Genomic DNA, 23,042 nt, shown 5'->3' on the forward strand with positions numbered 1-23,042 from the left:
GCAGCGCAATAAATGAGGCAAACGAAAGTTGGTTTCTTCTTCTTTTTTCGCCAAAAAAAGTGACTAAGTAAATACATAAATAAAATTTTTAAACTGTTGTGAAGTGTATTTCACACATTATTAGATATTCTGCTTATGTTCTTTTCGTATAAACATGTGTTTAAAAATGTAAAACATTCCCAGTATTAACATGTTCAGTTAAACGGGTGTCATTAAATCAAAGCTCAGATATTGAAGACCGAACTTTCACATTAATTACAATGGAGGGTTGACCTGCTACTTCCCCATAATTTCTACAAAACTTTAAGTAGAGTTGGGTTTTACATACTGAGGCCCACACATGTTACAGTACTTAAGAAACTGCTGATTAGTTTATCACAGCTTCTCAGGAGTCCCGGTATTTTCACGGGAAAATCATATGGTAGGGTTAAGTAGAAACCGACAACGTTCTCAGAATAATAACGTTTCAAACATTACCGACCTGACAGCTTACTTCAAAATATTTTGAACGATCATGAAGATGATACCAGACAGAAACCCAATGTTAAATTTCCATTCAGTCACCAAGTAAACTATGTATATTTTGACGAATTTCGTTCTTAAGGCTTATTTAAACTAGCAAGCTGTTCAAAAGTATTAAACATTTTTGTCGTTGGTAAGCGCAGTTATTTTAAAACGTAAAAGGGTAAAATGACTACAGAGCAAAAGATGCCGCCCCCCTTAAGGTGCCGCCCCTAGACCCGTGTCTAACGGGCATATATGTAAATCTGCCAGTGGTAGTCTATCGATCCCTTCGTCATCACCACGAACTGTGTTGGATCACCAGGGAAAGCACTCGTGCATTCTTGAACTACATGGTGAACAGTCTGCGTTTCAGCATCACAGTCACGACTTTGAGAGTAATTTTATTTGTGCAGAGAGTTGGCACACCTACCCACTTTGGTTCTTTTGTATTTGAGAACTGACCGGATCTTGCTTGGCATTTCAGAGCCATGTGTCATGGTGTGATAGACCTTATTTTGGTTTAGCCATAAAGTATATCTCATTTAATAAGTACCAGAAAACGGGGGGCAGAGATGAATATAAACGTGCTAACGCAAAAAAGAGATGTGTACAAAAGGAAAGGTGAACACTTTTCTATATTATAATGTTTCCGTAAGCTGATATCAAATTTTTCTTTCTTCAGCTGTCTGTCTCTTCCTATCTGTGGTTCTGGGTGGATCTGTTGCATGTGTGTTGGACAGCTATATGTATTTGCGTAAAAGTTTTTTTACAATATATCTTCTGGAAAGGGAGGCAGTTTCTTCCATTTCTAAGTTACTCGTCGTGAAAATGATACTTTGATACACTGCAATCTACAGATACAATGGCGACATTATTTATGATTGTATCGTACTGCATTCTTTATACACTGCTTCATCTTCTTTAAGTAAGAATAGGTAAATATATTTAATTGTAGCGAGAGACTGTGGAAGTGCGAACTTAGATGGGTGAATTGCTACTGGTGAAAGTATCCACCGGCCATACACCTCGAAATAATCCATATTATGTGCACCTCCTCACAGTGTCAGTACTTAAATATCCGTATAACTGGCGACCATAAAAAGCCTGTGCCATGTATGGATAACTGAAGTAATTAAAATATATTAAATTTGTAATAATTTTCCATTATAATATCTCTTGTGTTCTTTGTCGCACGAAACGAGTAATATTAACAGGAGAAGAGAGGAAGGATCACGAAAGAAGGATATGCATGGATTGAGGAACATTCAAATGAACAAATGCAAAAATTTGGCCACCTAAGTAAAAAGTTGCACACTGACCTCTCAAATGATTTAACAGGTAAATTGTCTGAAATGGGGAAAGAATTAAAAGTGGAATTATTTACAGATCTGTCTCAGAAAATAGATAAGCTAGGTAGAAAGGAATCAGATGTTGACCAGGCACAGGAAGAAATGGCAGGTAAGCTGAAAAACATGACCAACGAGGAGATTAAAATGCGGGGGCTCAATCAGAAATTAATAAAAGTGTAAAGGAGATGTAAGATAGGAATTACAGAAACTGTCTTCAGAATTGAATAATTTAAAATTGAGCATTAAGTTCGTAAAGAAAACCCAAGAAATCATTGATAAGGACATAAAGAACTTAATGGAGAGAGCTGAATCAGGATTACTAGATAAGGGTACAATACTAACACAGAAGGTTGTGTAAGAGCATAAGACCCATGTAGAAGGGGCTGAAGAGGTAGTCAAGGAGAAGGAAAATAACTAATTCCCAGAACTGAATCAGGTTTAAAGGCAGCTGAAGAAAAAAATGCGGAACAGCTTAACTAGTAGTACTGATACTGAAAGGAGCCACTAATCGCTAGCAGTTAGGTGCAGTCAGGCGTAACACAGAGCTGCAAAGCCTATCTGCCTCTTACCACAGATTGAGAGGAAGGTGAATGTAAAATGCAACAGACACTGCCAATGTCAACACCAGCTGCACCGGCACACACGGAATATATTCGTATGCAGCCGAACAATGCAACAACAGTAGCAGATGGCATCTCCTGCCTGTCTAGTCTTCTAGCTGACGAAGGGTTACTAAACAGAAGGAAGTACACAGCATTTGTATGTGGGGGCAAAGCTATAAATTATGTGTCTTGCCTTTTGGCTTAAATGTGAGTGCAGGTGTCTTCATTTCCATTCTATTCAAAGTTTCAGGTCCAGAACTACTTAATTAAGTCACTGCCGACTTGTTACCAGCAACGCCTTCCTGGGAAGAGCATTTGCGACTTGGATAAGTACTATACCAATTCTCAGAATATGGTGTTCCAGCAAATTTTATGAAGTCTGGATTTGTAAAGGAAAACGTCAGATTCCTTGGACACATCATATTACCCCAATGTATTTTGCCAGATTCGGGGAAACTAGATGCAATCAGACATTTTCCCTCGTCTCAGAACAAAATACAACTCAAGGCTTATTGGGCTTAGTGTCTTTCTTTAAAACATTTATTCCTGACCAGTTGCAGTTATAGTGGTGCCCTGTTTAACTTGTTACCGAAGAATTATCCACTGATATAGACCGATCAGTGTCAAAGCAACTTTCAAAACATAAAAGAAGCTCATTCAATGCAAATAAATTGCATCAGCCAGACTTGTCACAAGAGTTTTGTTTAAGCACCAAAGCGTCTTCGAAGGGTGTGGGGGCCATGCCTATTCCAAATCATTGAGACAGATGGACAACAAACACCTAAGACAATTTGTTTTGCTAGCAAAACTCTTGATGAACATGAGCAATCATGTTCAGTAACAGAGCTCGAAGCTCTCTCTATAGTGTAGGCTTTTAAGAAATTCTAATATTATTTATGGGGAAAACACATCAAAGTCTAATGTGATCACCAAGTATTTTCTTTTTTCTTGACATGCAAACTGCTGCACAGAAGCAAAGACAGAGGGTGTCTTTACTTGCAGGAATTCCGTTTTGAGGTAGTGTACATCAGAGGTAAGCATCGTGGTAACTACTGACACCTTGTCGAGGCTGCGTCAAGGGTTAAATGCATTTTTTGAACTCACTGAACAGAATTCTGAAATCCGCGTCCAACTTACGCAAAACAAAACTGTACTATAGTCTGATGCAATTGCAAGACAATGATCCGCGCTGGAAATGGGTTAGACTCGATCTATGTGAAGGGGATGATGATAACTAAAAAAAATTTAACACTATTTATAAAGGAGTACTGTTTCACCAACGTGCACTTAATCGAGAATGACAGTGCGTATGTTTACCTGAAAAGTTTGTAGATAAATGCGTTCTTTACTCTCACAGCGTATAGGGTCATTATTGTGTTTTTAAATGCACGGATAAGATAAACACATGCACTGCTACTTCCACAACATGTGGCACCGAATTCTCCAAGTAATTCAAATATGTATTGCTTGTAAGAAGACGAAACTCTCCAACAAATCAAAGTTAACTGAACTGCATCCAATAGTTCCCACAAAATCTTTAGAATTAAGGTGCGCGTCATATATCTTGGCGGCCGAGTTTAGGTTCGTTCTGCGCATTTGACGTCACAAATCACAGTCAGCCAATGAACAGAGAACGACGTTGCCAGATCTCGACTGCAGTGCAGAGCACGGACGAGTGTCTTCAATTTTAGAAACGTTCAGTCATAAATGAAGTAATTGAACAAAAGCAATGTCTTGATAGCAGACTTTCTTTTATAGAAAGTTTGGAAAAAGCATTCTTTACACCAATTGCTTCATATTATATTAATTAATTAAACCAAACAAACAATAAGCCTCCTAATTCAGGCGATAGCAAGGAAAGGTGTTTGTATCAGTCTCACGAACCGCTTTTTCGCAATAAAGAACAGCGGTAATTGTTTATTTCCTATTGTACTTCGACGCAACGTGAATAATTCATAGTCATCCCAACAGTGTTTGTCGGTATTTTGCAAACGTTTAGAGAGCTCCAGGAGATGCCAGAAATGAGTAGCTGCGTTGGCGTAATGGTTAAGGTGTTGGGCTGCTAATCGGAAGATTCTGCGTTCAAGGCTTGTTGCATACTAAATATTTTATTTATTTAAAAACAATAGCAAAGTGTCTTACTTAATGAATTTTATTCGTTTGAATGTAATGTTTTGAAATTTCCTGTGCTTCATTATAATCATAATAAGTTTTCAGTTTTTGTAATTTTCTCCTCCAATATTTCTTTTCACAGCAATTAAAAACAACGAAAAGGCACACATACAATATTCATGTTATCCGTTTTGTTTGTATATCGCCTCTTCCGCAGTCGCTGTTTTACTATTCATATTGAGATATATTCTTTTGCGGCAGTATTAAAAGTATTATTTAGAGCAGAATTTCGGCTCGTACGTTGCCGAGCTATTTGATTGTCTGACGGAATTCTTTGCTTCGCTGCTTTGGCAACATCATATTCAATGGTTTCGTCGACTGATCTATGTTTTGGCAAGTATTTGCTGTCCGTTGTGACAAAAACAAAATGTTTGCGCACTGTGCCTCACTAGCAATATATTTTAGTTTTATGTTTTATTACGTCCAAAATTCAGTTTTGTGTACTTCGCCAACTTCGTTTTAATCAGAACGTTTTAGAAAAAAGCGAAATGACTCTGGTATAAAGAAAGTTTTGTTACAGTTGCTAAAGATAGAATATTTCCCAATTTATAAACACTGTTTATGTTATAAAGGGTGTTCATTTTATGGGGACATTGAAATCTCTTGAAAATGACACACAGAGCCAAAAGAAATCCTAATGAAAATTAGTTCCTCCCAGAAGGGGACATCCAATTATAACAAATTTGACTACAAATTCGTCGAATTTGGTATCATTGGATGTCCCCCTCTGAGACAAAAAAAATTTAGTTATAAATTTGTTTGATCCGATGTGTAGATTTGCGGATATTTCAATGTCTCCAATTAAAATGAACACTCTGTATAGTTGGAACCATGAACGACTGCGGTCGATTTAAGGCTCGTTCTACGCACCTGACGTCACGCATCCGCTGACAGCCAATGAGTGTTCAGTAGTTTTCTGAACGGTCTGCTGGGAATGTCTTGGCGAGTGCGAGTGTTAAATGTGATTGTAGTTATTCTTTGGTGAATTTTTATCGCATTTGTTGCAAGTTGTCATAGCTGATAATGGTGGTAAGCGACAAACTCTCCATAAACAGGCAAGGGACATGATTTACCGGATTCACGCTTTTTTCAAGCGCAAAGCAGAAAACGGTGGACCTATCACGGATGTCGCCAGATCTCAGGAACGCACTGCAGAAGCGACAGGCGTTAGCTTGAGAACCGTTCAGCGGATTGCCAATGAAGGAAAGTTATCTACGGACCTGTGGAAGCCCACTTTTCAGATCGCCAGGGAAATATCGCACTCGTGAGAGGACTGTAACTAATTTAGATAATTTCGACAAAGATGTTCTAAGACGAGAAGTGCTCAACATGTACAACACAGGCGAATTTCCTACTGTAAAAAAAATCACTGTGAAAATGCGTGAAACCATAAATTTTAAAGGTAGCATGACTTCAATGAATAGAACACTTAAAAACATTGGATTCAAATATGTACATACAAATGACGGAAGAAAGTTTTTAATGGAACGTAGTGATATCGCTGCTTCAAGGGCACAGTTTTTAAGACGTATTATTGAAGTAAGAAAATCCGGGAATAAGAACATTTTTTTCTTGGACGAAACATGGGTGAACCAAAATCACACAAGGAAAGCGTGTTGGAAAATGAGTGATGGTTCGGGTGGGTTTAAATTACCAGTTGGTAAAGGTGGACGAATAATTGTGCTTCACGCTGGTTCTGCTTCTGGATTCATTCCAGAAAGCAAATTAGTGTTCCGGGCAAAAAAGAGAAATTCAGGGGATTATCATTCCGAAATGAACTCTGAGACATTTAAATTGTGGTTTAGGTATCAGTTTCTCCCTTACTTGCCTGCAAACTCGGTGATTGTAATGGACAATGCGAGTTATCACTCTGTTGTTGTTGACAAGACACCCACAACAAGTACAAAAAAAGCCGATATCATGTTATGGCTTGCAATTAAAAATATTCCACATACTGCCAACCAAACTCGTGCTGAAATGTTGAATCTTGTAGTGCTTCATAAGCCTCGCACAAAAGTTTATGAAATCGATTGTATTGCACAGGAACATGGACACACAGTTTTGCGTTTGCCACCGTACCATTGCCAATACAATCCGATAGAGTTAATTTGGGCGCAAGTGAAAGGGTATGTCGCAGAACGAAACGTGACATTTAAAATTGCCGATACAGAAAGGCTTCTGCACGAAGCACTTGACAGAATTACTTCTTCAGCATGGGCTGAATGTGTTCGGCATGCACAAAGGCTACAGGAGGAGGACATGGACAGGGAAATTGTAATTGACAATCTGCTTGAACCCATCGTCATAACTCTAAGACCTGATGATTCGGACTGCGACACTGACTACAGCGATGCAGAAGACTATCGCAGCGATTGACAACAATGAAGGGTAAGGCACATACACAATAATACTCATGTTCTCTTTCTTGTTTTTGTTCCACAGTTGCAATTTTACCAATGGTATTGAAATATATTCCTCTTCTGCAACTGTAATAAGCGTCTTATTTAGACCAGACGCGTTTTTCTCTTTTGAAGCATCTTCATTGGACAGCATTTTGTCTCCTCCATTGCCAAGTCACCTTTCGTAGTTTTGTGCTGAGGTAACACAATATTCAACGTTTGTGTCGGCCGATCAGTGTTTTAGCAAATAAATGCTTTTTGTGTGTGCCACACACAAAAATTATATTTGACATAGCTCAGAGCACTGATACACAGTATATTCAAGTCCTAATGTTTTTGTAAGTCCACAGTTTTGTTTAACGTGTTTTGTGTACTTCCTTTTGATTGATTGAAGTGCTTTAAAATAAAGTCAAACGCGCCCGGTGTAAATAAAACTTTTATTACAGTCGCGAAAGACGGAATATTTCTCAATATTACATACGACACCAATCTGGTACTTAAATTAAATGAGATGTTGTTATACAGTAAATTTTATATGAAATTTAGGTATCTTGTCCACATGTCATTCTCAACATTGTGGTAACTAGAATCGAACATACGGAAAGTATACGCTATGAACTTTACCTCTGCAAACTCTTCAAAATTTCGTGCAATGGTTTACTACATTTAATGCTGCAATATAACTGCGTTGAAAATCGAAACAAAATTAAGTCATTTATGGGGGGAAGGTATCAGTCAAGAAGATGTGTCAAAATCAAATTTTTGTGCCAAATAGTTTTTGTGAAATCGAATGATAAGTGTGTCAAAGCAGTCGGAACACTATGTGTCTGCACAGGCGAGCAGTGCAGTGGTTACAAAATCGCGCACGGCGTGGAATGCGGGGAGCACGTCTCTGTAGCAGCGAAAGGTTTAATGCGGCCGTGGTGGCTTTACTTCATAAACTGCGCGCTCCCCCCTAAACGTAAGTTTGAGAACTACACTGCTACGGCGCTGCTTCTCTTGGCGCGTACAACTGGCAACGCTGCAATCTCCCGCGTCTGGGCGGGCATGCGCGAGCCGCCAAGATACATGAATTGAACATTAGTATCATTGGAGTGTGCCAGAAGAGGTTCGCGGGCCCCGAAGAATCATGACGTGGGGAAGGCTCAGTGATCTCAATAGAAACTTTGAACTCACTGGGAGTGGGAGAGCTTCTTTGTACCCGAACGAACTAAGGAAGTGTCGTCAAAATGACGTAACCGAGCGTTCGCAAAGTATATCGATCGGCGACTACAAATCGAGCTGACGTAGAAGTGGTGGGAGAGTCGTGTGTTTACTGCTTGGTGCTGAAGAGTTCTGTGAGAGCCATTTGTTCTTTCATATAGTGTATTGACATCGATAAGGTTGGCTTCAGTATGTTCTGTGATATCACAATAGACAAAACAAGATTGTATTGTTTTTGGAGTGTTGTAAAATGTATCGTTGCCGAAGCAACACTCCGATTGACGTCTTATAAAATGTTATAATAAAGAAGTTGTAAGTTCCTATTTGTGTGTGTGTGTGTTAGACACCACCAACAAAATGGTGACCCCGACGTGATCGGCGAGACAACAAAAGAAACCCGCGATTTGTCCAACGCGGAATCTAATGGAATTCGTCGCAGACGGTGTTCAATAAAATACTCACCATGCAATCATGAAGTGGACTTGACGGGGAAAATCCTGTGAGTACTCCAGAAATCAATAAGGTAAGCGTAAAGCTTCCTCCCTTTTGGGTAGAAAAGCCCAATATTTGGTTTTGCCAAGCTGAGGCTCAATGTACAATCACTGCCATAGCAACGGAAGCAACCAAGTTCAATTATCTGCTGGCTCAGCTTGAATCGAAATATGTCGAAAACATCTGGGATCTGGTAACATGAAAATAATAAATATCCGCTGACAAAAGAACGACTCTTAACAATTTTCAAGGAAAGTGAAGATCGTAAAATAAAAAAAAATAAAAAAAACAAACTGTTGAGTGGGTTGAACTTGGCGGTATGAAACCAAGCCAATTATTACGAAAAATGCAAAACTATGCTGGTACCAACGTGTTGGAGAACGTTTTAAAAACATTGTGGCTCGATAATCTTCCTAGTAATAGTCGAAGTATATCAGTGATATCTAAAGAAACGATGGACAAGATCGCACAGATGACCGATCGTGTAGTGGAGATGCAATATGCTGAGAAGCTTCAAATTTTTACCTCATCCCAATCAGTTCTTTCGACATCCTTATCAGTCCAAGATCGTCTTAAAGACAGAAAATGAAGTTAAGTCGCTCCGAGAATCAAATACATCCAGGTCGCGCAGCAGAAGTAGAAACAGAACATAGTTCAAAAAAATGGTAAATATTGTTGTTATCACTTCAAAATTGGCTCACAGTAAACCTGAAAAGTGTGTACAACCTTGCCAATGGAAAAATAAGGAAAACAAGGAAGGGTAGAGTCAAAAGCGGCTGAATGTTCTACCCTAGTTCCAACAGGAAGCCGCGAATATCGATTATTTGTTAAAGACAGAATTTGTAGACGATCTTATCTGGTAGTTAGCGGTGCAGATTTGTCTGTTATACCAGTGGCAAAAACAAAGAAGCTTGAACCCTCTGACTTTAGTCTCTATGCTGCAAATGGTTCTGAAATAAAAACTTACGGGTTAAAGCTGTTAACCATTGATTTAGGTCTTAAACGTAAGTTTGAATGGCCATTTATAGTAGCAGATGTAACAAAATGAATATTGGGAGCCGATTTTTTCATCCTTTTTGTGAAAAATAAAAAGCTTAAAGATAATATTACTAAGTTAAAAATTTCCGCAGAGGTAACCACTGTGGGTGCTAACGATTCGGTAAGCTCATTCTATGCAAAATGTCAGTATTCAAAGCTGTTAGAGAAATTCCCTGAACTAACAAAACCACCTATAATACCAAAGGCGTTAAAGCATAAAGTACAGCATTATATCACTACTTCTAGTGGTCCACCAGCGTATAGTAAAGTTCGCAAGTTGGACCCACATAAATTGCAAATAGATAGAAAGAATTTCAGTTTCTGCTGAATAATGGTATTATACGTCCATCACAATCACAATGGGCTAGTCCACTTTACCTTTTATGAAGTCCAATGGTTAGTGGCGAGTTTGTGGAGATTATCATCCTCTTAATGACAGGACTCTCCCAGACCGGTATCCAGTCCCTCGAGTATATGACGTAAATTTGATGCTTCAGAATAAGAAGATATTCTCCAAGATTGACCTTCTAAAAGCATATTATCAAATTCCTTTAGCCGAAGAAGACAAACCAAAATCAGCGGTTATTACTCCTTTTGGTCTGTATGAATTTAATTATATGCCCTTCGGACTTAGAAATGCACCTAGCACATTTCAGAAGTTCATACATGAAGTGGTGAGAGAGCTGGATTTCTGCTGTCCCTATCTGGATGATATTTCAATAGCATCAGAATCTCCCGAACTACATATTGAGCATCTAAATTTACTCTTTAAACAACTGAATCAGTATGGTCTAGTAATAAATATTGAAAAATCCGTATTTGGAGTGCAAGAACTCACATTCTTGGGACAATTAATCACACCCTCAGGACCTACACCAGATCCAGAAAAAGTGTCTGCGCTAATGAAATACAACTGACCTGAAACTGTTCGCAAACTTCGAAAAATTTTAGGACTCATCAATTTTTATCATAGATACTTAGAACATGCTGCAGAAAACCAAGCCATATCGAATGATTACCTAAAAGGAACAACTAAAAATGACCAAAGACATATTGACTGGACAGAAGAGGCAATTTCTCAGTTCCAAAAATGTAAAGAAGATCTCGCAAATGCAACACTTTTAACATTTCCGGGTTTGCGTAGCCAACTCGCATTATTTATGGATGCATCCGATTTTGCAGCTCGTGCTGTGTTGGAACAGTGGCAAGATGAACAATGGAAACCTATTGGATTCTTTTCAAAAAAGTTCACAAATGCACAGGAAAAGTATTCCACATATGACAGAGAACTGCTTAGTATATATATGGCTGTCAAGTATTTCAAATATCTGTTGGAAGGTAGAGACTTTGGTTTTTGTACTGATCATGCTCCTCTGACAAGTGCATCCAAGCAGAAGAATAAGAAAGCAACGTCAATCCAATTACATTATCTCCAATATATTTCACAGTTGACAATAGATTTGCGACTTATTTCTGGTAAAGCAAATGATGTGGCTGATAGATTTTCAAGGCTTGAAGAACTGGTTCCAATTAACTATGAAGCGATAGCCCAAGCACAAGAAAAGGACGAAGAGCTACATCAACTGCAGTCTGGCAATAATACTTCGCTTGAATTAAAAAACTATTTGACTCAGGCAGGAAAGCAACTGTGGTGTGATGTCTTGACACGAAGTATTCGACCTTATATTTCTGAACAACTCTGTTATGCTATTTTTCAACATTATCATAATTTGGCTCATCCAAGTATCAAGACAACTGTAAAAATGATTACATCAAGATGTGTGTGGATGAATATGAAAAAGGACATTACAAATTGGTCACAAGCATGTAATGCTTGTCATAAAAACAAGGTATCACAACATGAGCATTCACCAATAGGACACTTTCCCGACACTGATGAACATTTTAAAGTAATTCATCTCGATTGGATAGGGCTAATGCCTCCTTCTGATGAATATACGTATTGCTTAACATGCATCGATAGAATTACAAGTTGGACAGAGGTAATACCACTTTGGGATATACAAGCAGAAGCTGTAGCTCAAGATTTCTTCAATTGTTGGATTACTAGATTTGGCACACCTTATCAAATAGTAACTGATCACAGAAGACAATTTAATTCTCAGCAATTTCAAGCACTATCAAAAATATGGGGCTGTAATCAAACTCAAACTACTACATATCATCCTCAATCTAATGGAAAAATTGAAAGATTTTATCACACACTTAAAGCAGCAATCCGTTCACATTCAACTGCAAAATGAACTCAAACAATACCTGTAATCCTTCTTGGTCTTCGTTGCTCAATCAGAGAAAAAAGACGAATGCTACGATAGCAGAAATTGTTTATGGCTCACCCATTAGGATACCTGGTGATTTTTTTCAAGAACTTGGAACAAAAAGGGATTTAGACTTACCCCAATTTGTTTCACAACTAAAACAATATATGAACCGGCTGAAACCTGTGCCAATAGCTCACAAAGTAAGATACACCATTTGTATACAAGGATTTCAGCACTTCAACACACTTGTTTATAAGGGTTGACAGAGTTAAAAAGTCGTTAGAAACAGCATACGAAGATCCATACGAAGTTGCGGAAAGAAAGAAGTTTTAAGTTCCTATTTGTGTGTGTGTTCACCAGTGGTTAGACACCACCGATAGTTCTGAAGTTGTGGTATGTCAAAAACTTTTGTTTCAGAGACTTCTTCGAATATGTCTGCCGACCGTGTTGTAGACTGGGAAATAGTCGTGTTCCAAATGTTAATGAGGTTATCACAATTTAAGAGGTATATCTTGATAGAGAGGGCGACATCCATGGCTTCTGCCAGTCAGAAGAGGATGTCGCTCAACTTCTGAGTAGGCTACGCGTCCATGGCTGCGCCTAGTCAGTTAGAAGAAGTCTGGATTATCGCCAGCCCACTTCAGGTGCTACTAAAGGTAAGTGAAAAATGTTCCTAATTCGTTTTTATGCTACAGATTTATCATAATTACATAATTGTGACATAGGTGTATTCCATTTACATCCTTTGGCTGCGTTGAAAATAAATGTAATAGTTATTTGTAGTAAATAACGTCGTTCGTAAATCAGGTTTGGACATTTCTGGAGTTAAACATGCATATTATGTTGCATATTGTCTATTGTCTTGCAAGTTGCAATTTTTGAACATGTTACACTTTTCATTCTCGCACTATGTACTGTTCAATAAGGTAAATTGATCATAGTAGTATGGGGAAGGCAGCAAGCCATGTAGCACACACGAAACAATCACCAAATAAAATTAATAGCTATGTAGCTAGAAACGCGTATGTACTCGGTAGCAGCGATGGCGAGGCACGATAAAATCTTTGACCAGAGATTTGCTAGTCTGTGCTTGACCGCGCGAGAGTGCAGTTGCATGTAGGAAGTCGGTAGTGACAGTTGCGTGTAGCGAGCTGGCAGGAACAGTGGTGTTGTATGTGAGGAGTCGGCGGGGGTCGACATGGGTCACTGGTCAGGATTCAGGACGAGGTATATTGTTAAATAAGGTAATGAAGCAGCATTGCACTCAGCTAATAATGTATGCTAAATGTAATTAACTTGTTAAAGAAATGCCACAATAATGATTCTGTTTTCAAAGCAATCATTATTAAAAGGAAAGAAATCATTACAATTGAATGTTCGTTTCTCAATTTTTGTGTCGAGTTTACGTTGGACCATTATTTTTCAATATTTTTGTAGCGAAGGTACAGTCGCTTTTATTTCAATTTAACGATGTTTTGTGGGGGCTCAACAACATTTGGGTCATTATTATTGAGTGATCTTGTGGGGTAATAACTTTTGGGACGTTTTCATTATCATAGGCCTTTCCTTTTTATTTTTGCTGGGAAATTACACTTCGCTTTATTCACATTAACATTTATATTGTCATGTAAGAAATTGCTGGGAGGTTACACCAGGTTCTATTCTCATTAACATTTAAATATTGTCTTTCGAAATTTTGCTGGGAGGTTACAATTGGCGACATCTGGCCTGGATCGTATTTCTTCGGGAATCTTCTAAGAAACAGTCAGATATCCGCTCTTATTTACCTAATATAATTAGCATTTGGCGCAACGCTTTTACTAATTTTATGAATTTCTTTCCTCAGATCATCGGTAATTCGTTGCTCTGTTGTATTTGTGTGTTGCTGTTGCATTGTGCTTATTTGTTTTGTGAATAATTGTGACTTTTATAAAAATGCCATGAAAGACTGTGAATAGTGTATCGCGAGGTATTATGAACGAAATTACCGACTTAAACAACTTCACCGATAGTACTTGTGACACGCAGTGTAATGATGACAATCCTGCGTTCACTGACAATCAGTGCGTTCCAACCATTAATAATGATGTAGACCTTAATGATGAACAAACGAACTCGATTGTGTCTTCTGTTAATTTGACGACAATTGATGACGCGGGGCGCCATATTGTAATGAGCGCTGCCCTGCTTAACACACCCGGTTTGAAAAATTCAAGTAACGTACAGACAAATTTTTCTAATGAAAATGGACAGTGTACTGAAAGTACGAAGGATACATTTAATTCCGAAATAGCGACGCACAGTGGACATTCGATAAGCAGACCTTTTTGTGAATCACAGAATATCCAAATGGATACACAAAACGTGACAATTGCAGATACACCATCAAACAGCACAGATAATAGAAATGCTAATTTTGGCTCGGATCCAATTATGGCAATGTTGCTACAATTTAGGGAAGATTTCAAACAACAGAGTGAAAAATTAGACAACCTTAATGAAGATAACAAACAATTTAAAGAATATTTCAGACAACTTAGAGAACAGAACAAACAAGATAACGAAAATCTCAAACAACACTTAAATGAAAAATTAGACAACAATTCCAGACAGTTAAATGAAAAATTAGACAATTCCAGACAGTTAAATGAAAAATTAAACAACAATTCCAGACAGCTTAGTGAACAAATTAGAGACGTTGCTGCGCAATGTCATGATACTAAGGAACAGGAAATTGAGGCTTGTTCAAGAAAAAGTAGCGAAGAAATTAGGTCTGTTGCTCAGGAATTAAGGGAAATGCAAACAGCTGCAACAGAAACACTTAGAGACGAAATTAGCGGAGTTGCTAAACAATGCTCTGAAAAAGCTACACAATTACGCGACGAGTTTAAAGCAATGACAGCAGAACTTTCACGGACAATGGATGCTAAGATAGACGCGAAATTCGACCAACAGAACACTCAGATTGACAAACGTTTTAATCACCACATACAAAACAGTTTCCGCAAATTTATTCAGGATCAAAATAAAGTAAAACGTCAAGTAATGGAAACAATCACTGCACAGAGACAAGAAGACAAACGTAAAATGTTTGCGAAAGCAAAAACATACGTAGACAACAATATTGCTCCAGCGTCCGACGAAATTAATACCATCAAACAGTCGAACACAGAATTACGGGACGAAATTTCCGATCTTAAATCGAAAACAGACACATACACAACATACTTTCAGACAGTGACTGACAGACTTGAACAATTAGAACTAACACAGGATTCCGATGTCGTCAAAGCTGACGTTATAAAACTGAACGAAACTACACGTAAATTGCAAAAACAGATTAATGCCTCTGATACTAAAACCGATGATCAGGTAAAAATACTGACTGAAAAATGTGATGAACTGGCCAGTCGCATTGACGTTATTGAAAGTAACAATGACAGCAAATCAGACGATACTTCACCGGTTTCATTTAACCAAACACCTGAATTTCAAAATTTACAGCAGACAATTAATGAGATTGATTCATCTAATAACACCTTACGTAGAAAATTGTCAAGTTTACAGCAAGAAGTAACAGAGATAAAAAATGTTTCTGGGTTTAATACATCACAGCAGACGCCACTTTGCGAACATTTGTCAGACTCATGCAGCGCGTATGATTTGGGTAATCTACAGAGAGTACGGGACTTAGATTCCGAACAACTACAGTTCAACAGATTCTCTTACAATCCTGAACCTATTCCATCACACAGAGACGATAATTTTGATTACAAACATTTTCTGTCAGTGAGAAAATTTAAAGTGTTTAAAAATGACAGAACACAGATTCACCCACTGGATTGGATACAACAATTTAGCTTTGCTTTTCCACCGACTTGGCCCATTACGCATAAACTTGAATTTATTTGCAGTTTTTTGGAAGGCGAACCAGCAACTCGTATGAGACCGATCGCGAGGCAATGCTATTCAGTAGAAGAGTTTCAGAATGCTTTTCTATCAGCGTATTGGTCGAAGACGACACAGCGCGGAATTAAAGATCAGTTAATTAGTTTACCGAATTATGAGAACACCAATTTTCCCAGTGTCACGCTTTTTTTTGAGCACATGGTGCAACAAAACCAATACCTAAGTGAACCGTACAGTGAATCTGCACTCATTCAATTATGTATCTCTAAATTACCACGGTCATTAAGAGTTTCACTTCTAACGGGTCAACAAAAAGAAAATATTTCAGCATTCAGAGATCTGTTACAGCTCTTGGAAGTACAACAATCTGATTATTCCTTTGTAAACAAAAATTTTTCATATAATAACCAAGGTCAACAAACTTACAGTAATTACGATCAGTCACGTAATTTCAATAGTAAAAGTAACAGACGCTTTAGGCACGACAACTACCAGAACTTTAATAGCAGACAAAATTCTAATTATCAATATCGTCAAAATTTTCAGCGACAGGAACTCCATTTTAGTAACAATAGACGTTTTCCACCACAACAGCATGAAAGTCAGCCGGTTAGCATACCTAACCAACAATGTAATGCACAAGGTCAACAAGGCTTTAATGTTTCGCCGCGTGGGCGTATAGTCCCTGATACAACAAATAGTAACGCACGGCAGCAAAGGAACAACTATGTACAGAAAACACAGTATTTCAATTCCTATCGCAATGCACCGTATAGGAATGACTATCACGACAGACGTAAAAACGATGAGCACAATTATCAACGCACATATAATAACAGTCGGTCTTACCAACAGCAAAATCATCCGCAAGAACATATTCTCATGAATGAACCCGACAGTAGGTATCATCCAGAGCGTAACACGTCTGGAAGAAGTAATAGAACTGTTCAAATAGTAGAAATGCCACAACATCCTCCTGATAATAATCTGACTAGATACTGTACAGGTCGCATCTTCCGGTAACACAGGCACTACCTTCGACACGCAGAATATTGTTCTCGAAAATGTAATTACTTTTGACGATATCAGAGACACTCTCTTGCAGGAAAGACCAGTTGTTCAGAAAACTATTTCACATCCTGTCATCGAAATTAAAATTAGTTCATCGAAATTTTCAGCAGTAATCGATTCTGGATCACCTATGTCAGTTATAAATGAAGAAACTTTCAACGAATGTAACAAAGAGAATACATATCCTACATTACCTTTAGGCAAAACGAAAGTAAAAGGAGCAGTATCGAGTAAAGGAGTAGACGTTAAATTACAGACGCATTTATCATTTTGTATTGCAGGTCACACATTTCACTCAAATTTTTGGATTGTTCCTTTATTGGCAACAGACGTTATTTTAGGTACGAATTTTCTCGTACAACACGACGCAGTTATCGATTTTCAGAATTCCTATTTAATGTTGAAGGATGAAAATATACAATTTGCTATAGAATTTCAGCACTCACTATCTGCGGAAGAACAAACAATTAATCGCACAGAGGTCATTTCCGTATCACGTAACATAGACTGTAATCCCACATTGTTCACGGATACGTACGTACATAACTATAACACTCCAGACGAAGCTGACTACGACGTAATGCAAATGATTTCGGACAAAGTTAAACGAACCAGTGCAAATACAGACGACGAACGCACGCAACTACACAAGATTCTTTTACAGCAAGCTCCAGTTTTTGACAACGTTCCTGGTATTATGTCCGGCTTTATGTATGAATTTCAAGTCAAACAGCACGACACATTTAAAGCAAAGCATTATCCCATTCCATATATCCATAGAGAACAGGTTAAAAAAGAGTTGCAGGATATGCTCGACCAAGGAATTATTGAACCGGCAGTTAGTCCGTACATAAACCCGCTACATATTGTTAAGAAAAAAGATGGGTCACTTCGCCTCGTACTTGATTCACGTCACATCAATGACATAATTATTAATGAAACAGATCGACCTCAGACATTAGAAGAACTTCTACAAAAATTTCACGGTACTGCTATTTATTCCACACTAGGTTTGAAATCGGGATTTTGGCAAATTCAACTTCATCCGAATTGTAGAAAGTACACAGCTTTTCTCTGTTTTGGTGACTGTTATCAATTTTGTAAATTACCTTTCGGCTTAACTAATTCTTCAGCAGCTTTTATTCGCGGTTTGAACACAATACTTCCGATAGAACTTAAAGACAGAACCACGACGTATGTAGATGACATTCTTATTGCAGAAGCTAACTGGACTGAACACAATCTGATTCTAGAACGAGTGTTACAAACTTTTCATGCTCAAGGACTCACAGTTAATCTCAGTAAATCGCACTTTGGGAAAACTTCTATAAAATTTCTTGGACACGTAATTTCAGCAGAAGGCATTGCACCTGATCCGGAAAAACTTCAAGCTCTACGTGACATTACTGTTCCTACGGCGAAGAAGCAACTACGCAGTTTTTTGGGCTTAATTAACTTTTTTCGTAAATTTATTCATCACTCTGCTTTAGACACACCTAGATTATGCCAATTAATAGGTAAAAACTCTATTTGGTCCTGGGATAAGAAAGCACATTCCGAATTCGTGAACCTGAAACATGCTTTGTTGAATGCACCACTTTTATCGCACCCAGATCTTACCAGAAATTTTTCCATTGCCACCGACAGTTCCAACACCGCTTTAGGCGTACACATTTTTCAGGAAATTGAAGAAGACGGCTCTACAGTAATTAAAAACATCGCATTTGCAAGTCGCATTCTGTCACCTGCTGAACGAAATTATTCCGTTACAGAGTTGGAAACATTATGTGTTGTATGGGCTTTTACGAGATTTCGGCACTTTCTTCATGGCAGACATACCACCGTTTACACAGATCACAGAGCTATACAATTTTTACTTTCAGCTAAATTCACTCACGACAGATTAAGCAGATGGAAGCTGTATTTACAGGAATTTAATTTTACGATTGTTCACATTCCCGGCACACAAAATGTTATAGCAGACGCACTACCGTGTTCTCTCAGCAACAATCAGTAAGACGTAGCAACCAACTTCTGCAAAGCAACTTTCAGTGTCATGTACATTCAGCAAGTTGCATTTGAAAATTTTATTTCATCGTCATTACAGGACATAGCAAAGGAGCAAAGTAAAGACAATGTGTGGAAAGAAATTAAACACCTTTGGCAAGATAAGAATAATGTTACGATTAGAAACCATTACACTGTACGCAATGACATTCTGTTTCGCCGCTCTCATCCTGACAGCAACAATTGGTTATTATGCATTCCTGACGAACTGGTTAACAAATTAATCTGGTACACTCATTTAAGTCATGCACATTACGGAGCTAGAAAATGTTTTCTTATGCTGAGACAGAACTGTTATTTTACAAACATGGAAAAACGTATACGACGAGTTTTAGCGTCATGTAAAATTTGCCAGAAAGCTAAGTCAGACACCACTTCACATATTCCTCCATTATATCCCATTGTACCTGTTAAATTAAGACATATGGCTGCAGTAGACATTTTTGGTCCAATTCCGAGAACTAACAGAGGTTTTTGCTACATCTTTGTCGCTGTTGAACTCACTTCAAAATTTGTTACTTTCACTCCGTTACGCAAAGCTACTGCTAAAACTGTTTCGAAAGCATTTGTAAAACATTTTCTATTTCATGTAGGGCATGTGATGAAAGTAATTTCTGACAATGGATCACAATTTCGAGCTGCTATATGGACACGCATGTTACGAGCTAGAAACATTTCTCCGATCTATATATCCAAGTACCATGCTTCTTCGAACCCCTGTGAACGATTAATGAAAGAAATTGGTAAACTGTGTAGAATATACTGCCACAAAAGACATAATGATTGGGACACACACATATTCTCATTCCAAGATGTAATTAATTCCATTCCAAATGAATCCACTATGCTATCTCCGTCTGTTATACTGAAAAACGTTGAACCACCAAACAAAATTACAGAATTAGTAAACTTTCCTACATCTCGTCGACTACGACACCATGAAATAATTAACATTGCGCTGAACAACATTAAACGTGCTGCAGAGCGCCGGAGAAGACAGCAAAAACAGGTTTGTACACGCCGTGACTTTCACATTGGACAGAAGATATTAGTACATACACACTATTTATCCAGCAAAATAAAAGGTAAGTGCAGTAAATTTGAACTTCTATACGCAGGTCCATATCGGATTCGCAGCATTCCTCACCCCAATGTTGTACACGTCGAAACTTTGAGAACCAGAAAAAGCAAGGGGAACCACCACGTATACAATGTTAAACCCTTTATTGAATGAAACCACTTTATGATATAACATGCTATGATGCCATTTACTAATCTTTATGACCACTTATGCAATTATATTCACATGACTAATTACTGATGATTATCGCATTTTTTCTTGGCAAGTGCCCGGCAAGGTAAGGTTAGCAGTTCGCTTTTCTTGTCGTTACACATCAGACCGTGCATATTTTTCCAGACAAACGTACGTATTTTATGAATAATTATGCAATTCTATGTAGTGACGTATTAATTTTATCAAATTCTCTCTCCATTTAAGTCTTTAATTCTCGCCTCTATTAACTACACTACATACAAGCTGAACACAACGAACGTCACATTTTGTCTTTCTTATGTATGTACGATTGTTTTCATATTTTGTTTGTATGCACTGTAAAATGGTTAAGATATAACACACACCAGTTGACTTTGACATTTTTTTCCCTATGACATCTCAAGATCGTGACTGTTTTACATTTTTTGCTGCTGCATTGTGATATTCTGTGTACATTTTTTGCATCCGAACACCGTCAATGTCTTTGACATATTACGTTTTCTGTCATGTTATGCTGTATGCTTAATTATGTTACCATAAACCAGTCATTATTTAGTGAGTATATGATGTAAATGCAAGACATTAATCTTTATTCATCAATTTCAGAAAGAAATGATGCGTGAAAGACATAAATTAAACAAAAATGGGAATTTCACCTTCAGGATGGTCGAAAGAAGATGAAAACCTTATGAGGAAGAGTAAATGGATCAGAATTAACAAGCATTAACAAGAATATACTATACACATCGTAGAATAGCAGTCTTAACTAATTTTTTCTTTCAGAATACAAGGCGATTGATGCAGGCTGTCAGACAGAACTACACATCTTAGTTTTTAGTGATGAAATATGCTAGAGATAAGAAATAGTTGTGTAATGAATAATGAAGTGATTTTTTTTTGCAGATGATAATGAATGCTGATGAAGAGTAATGATGAAGAATATGCTACTATGGATAATGAAGTTTTTCTTTACAGGTGATGATAATAATGAAGTTATGATAATATGGATAATGAAGTTTTTTCTTTACAGATGAGGATGATGTTGAAGTTTGTGTATTTATGCTATGTAGTTATTTAAGTATTTGTTGCAGTTTGTTTTGACAGTATGTTTTTTATCGTATGGTATGATGACTGAAGGTTTTGGAAAGGACAGCTATGGAACACATTTTTTATACACATTTCACTACCTGTTAATTCGAAGTTCACTACTTTTCAGCATAAAATGCATTTCTTCTTTCAGCTTAATAATCCATTTTTTATACATTTTTGCAGGAGAAATTATTTATGAAATTAATGTGCTATAAGCAGTTGTTCATTAAATCTATGTTATCTATGAATGTGATGACATATACTCTACTTGTTTCATAATCTTGCCACAGCTGACAAATGACGTTACACATTTTCATTTACACCAACAACCCAGAAGCAGATTTTTCTCTCTTGCTTTCCCCTATAATTACCCAACGCAATGCATTGCTAACAAAAAAAATTATTACCAGTCCCAAATAATGATGCCAGTTTAAGAGAGTTCTGAGTAATGCTGATCAGCTATGAATAATATGTCACCTGAAACATGACTACTGATTATTACTATATTGATATGACAAATGATTAATTAATTATGCTTTGTAACTGGAAAATGAATACTATTAACTCATAATGCTTTGTAACTAGGAAAAGATTGCTACTACTTATGCTTTGTAATTAGAAACTGAATGCTATTCATTATGCTTTGTAACTGGGAAAAGAATGCGACTATTTAATAATGCTTTGTAGTTAGAGAATGAGTGCAAATATTCTAAGTCAAACAATTAATGAACATTTTTCTGTAATACTACATACATGGTACAGAAATGTTAAATACCTGGGCTATGAATGCCGCAAACTACTAATGTAATTCCTAATGAAGACTAGTATGTGACTTAATGTCCTTCACCTTCTGAGCTAACTACCCTGAGTTACTGCAATATCCATTTGTCCTGTCCATCCACATGATCATGGAGCACTATATTTGGTTTTTGCACTAATTCTACGTTGGTGTGCCTTGTAAGAGCGTGGTGTTGACACGACACGCTGTCCACCACCGTGAGCAATGGAGACGTTATTATGGTCCCACTGTTTGGTGTACCTGATGTACTGCCAAAATGGTAACATGGAAGATTACTACGACATTTCAGTGTCATGGCTACGCTGATAAACACTTCTGGGAAAAGAACTTCAGATTGTCTCACTTGGTGTTGTACCGCTGTGGAAAGATATGGACTTTCAGAGCAGCTGCGTGCAACCTAAAGTGCTACAACCATGATGCAATCCTTCCCTTTCCTAACTCTTGTAACATAGTAAAAAAAATGCTAACATGATTTGTATTCATGAGCTATACAATTTTTTTTATGATATGTTATAAACTACAGTACATGTGCACTTATGTCATGTGTTAATATGTTTTCTACTGAACTTCAGTGCCTGCGCACTTTTCTCATTTTTCAATATGATTTGTACTCATTCTGTATACATTTTGTGATTTCCTGATATGTTCAATACTCCAGTGCGTATGCACTTATGTCATTTGTTACTCATTGTATATACATTTCCTCATTTGCTGATATGTTCTGAACTGCAGTGCATGTGCACTCATGTCACTTGTCAACATGATTTTTTGCCATTCTGTTTATTTGTTCTGA

The sequence above is a fragment of the Schistocerca americana genome, chromosome 1, assembly GCF_021461395.2.
Source record: "Schistocerca americana isolate TAMUIC-IGC-003095 chromosome 1, iqSchAmer2.1, whole genome shotgun sequence".
NCBI classification, from domain to species: domain Eukaryota; kingdom Metazoa; phylum Arthropoda; class Insecta; order Orthoptera; family Acrididae; genus Schistocerca; species Schistocerca americana.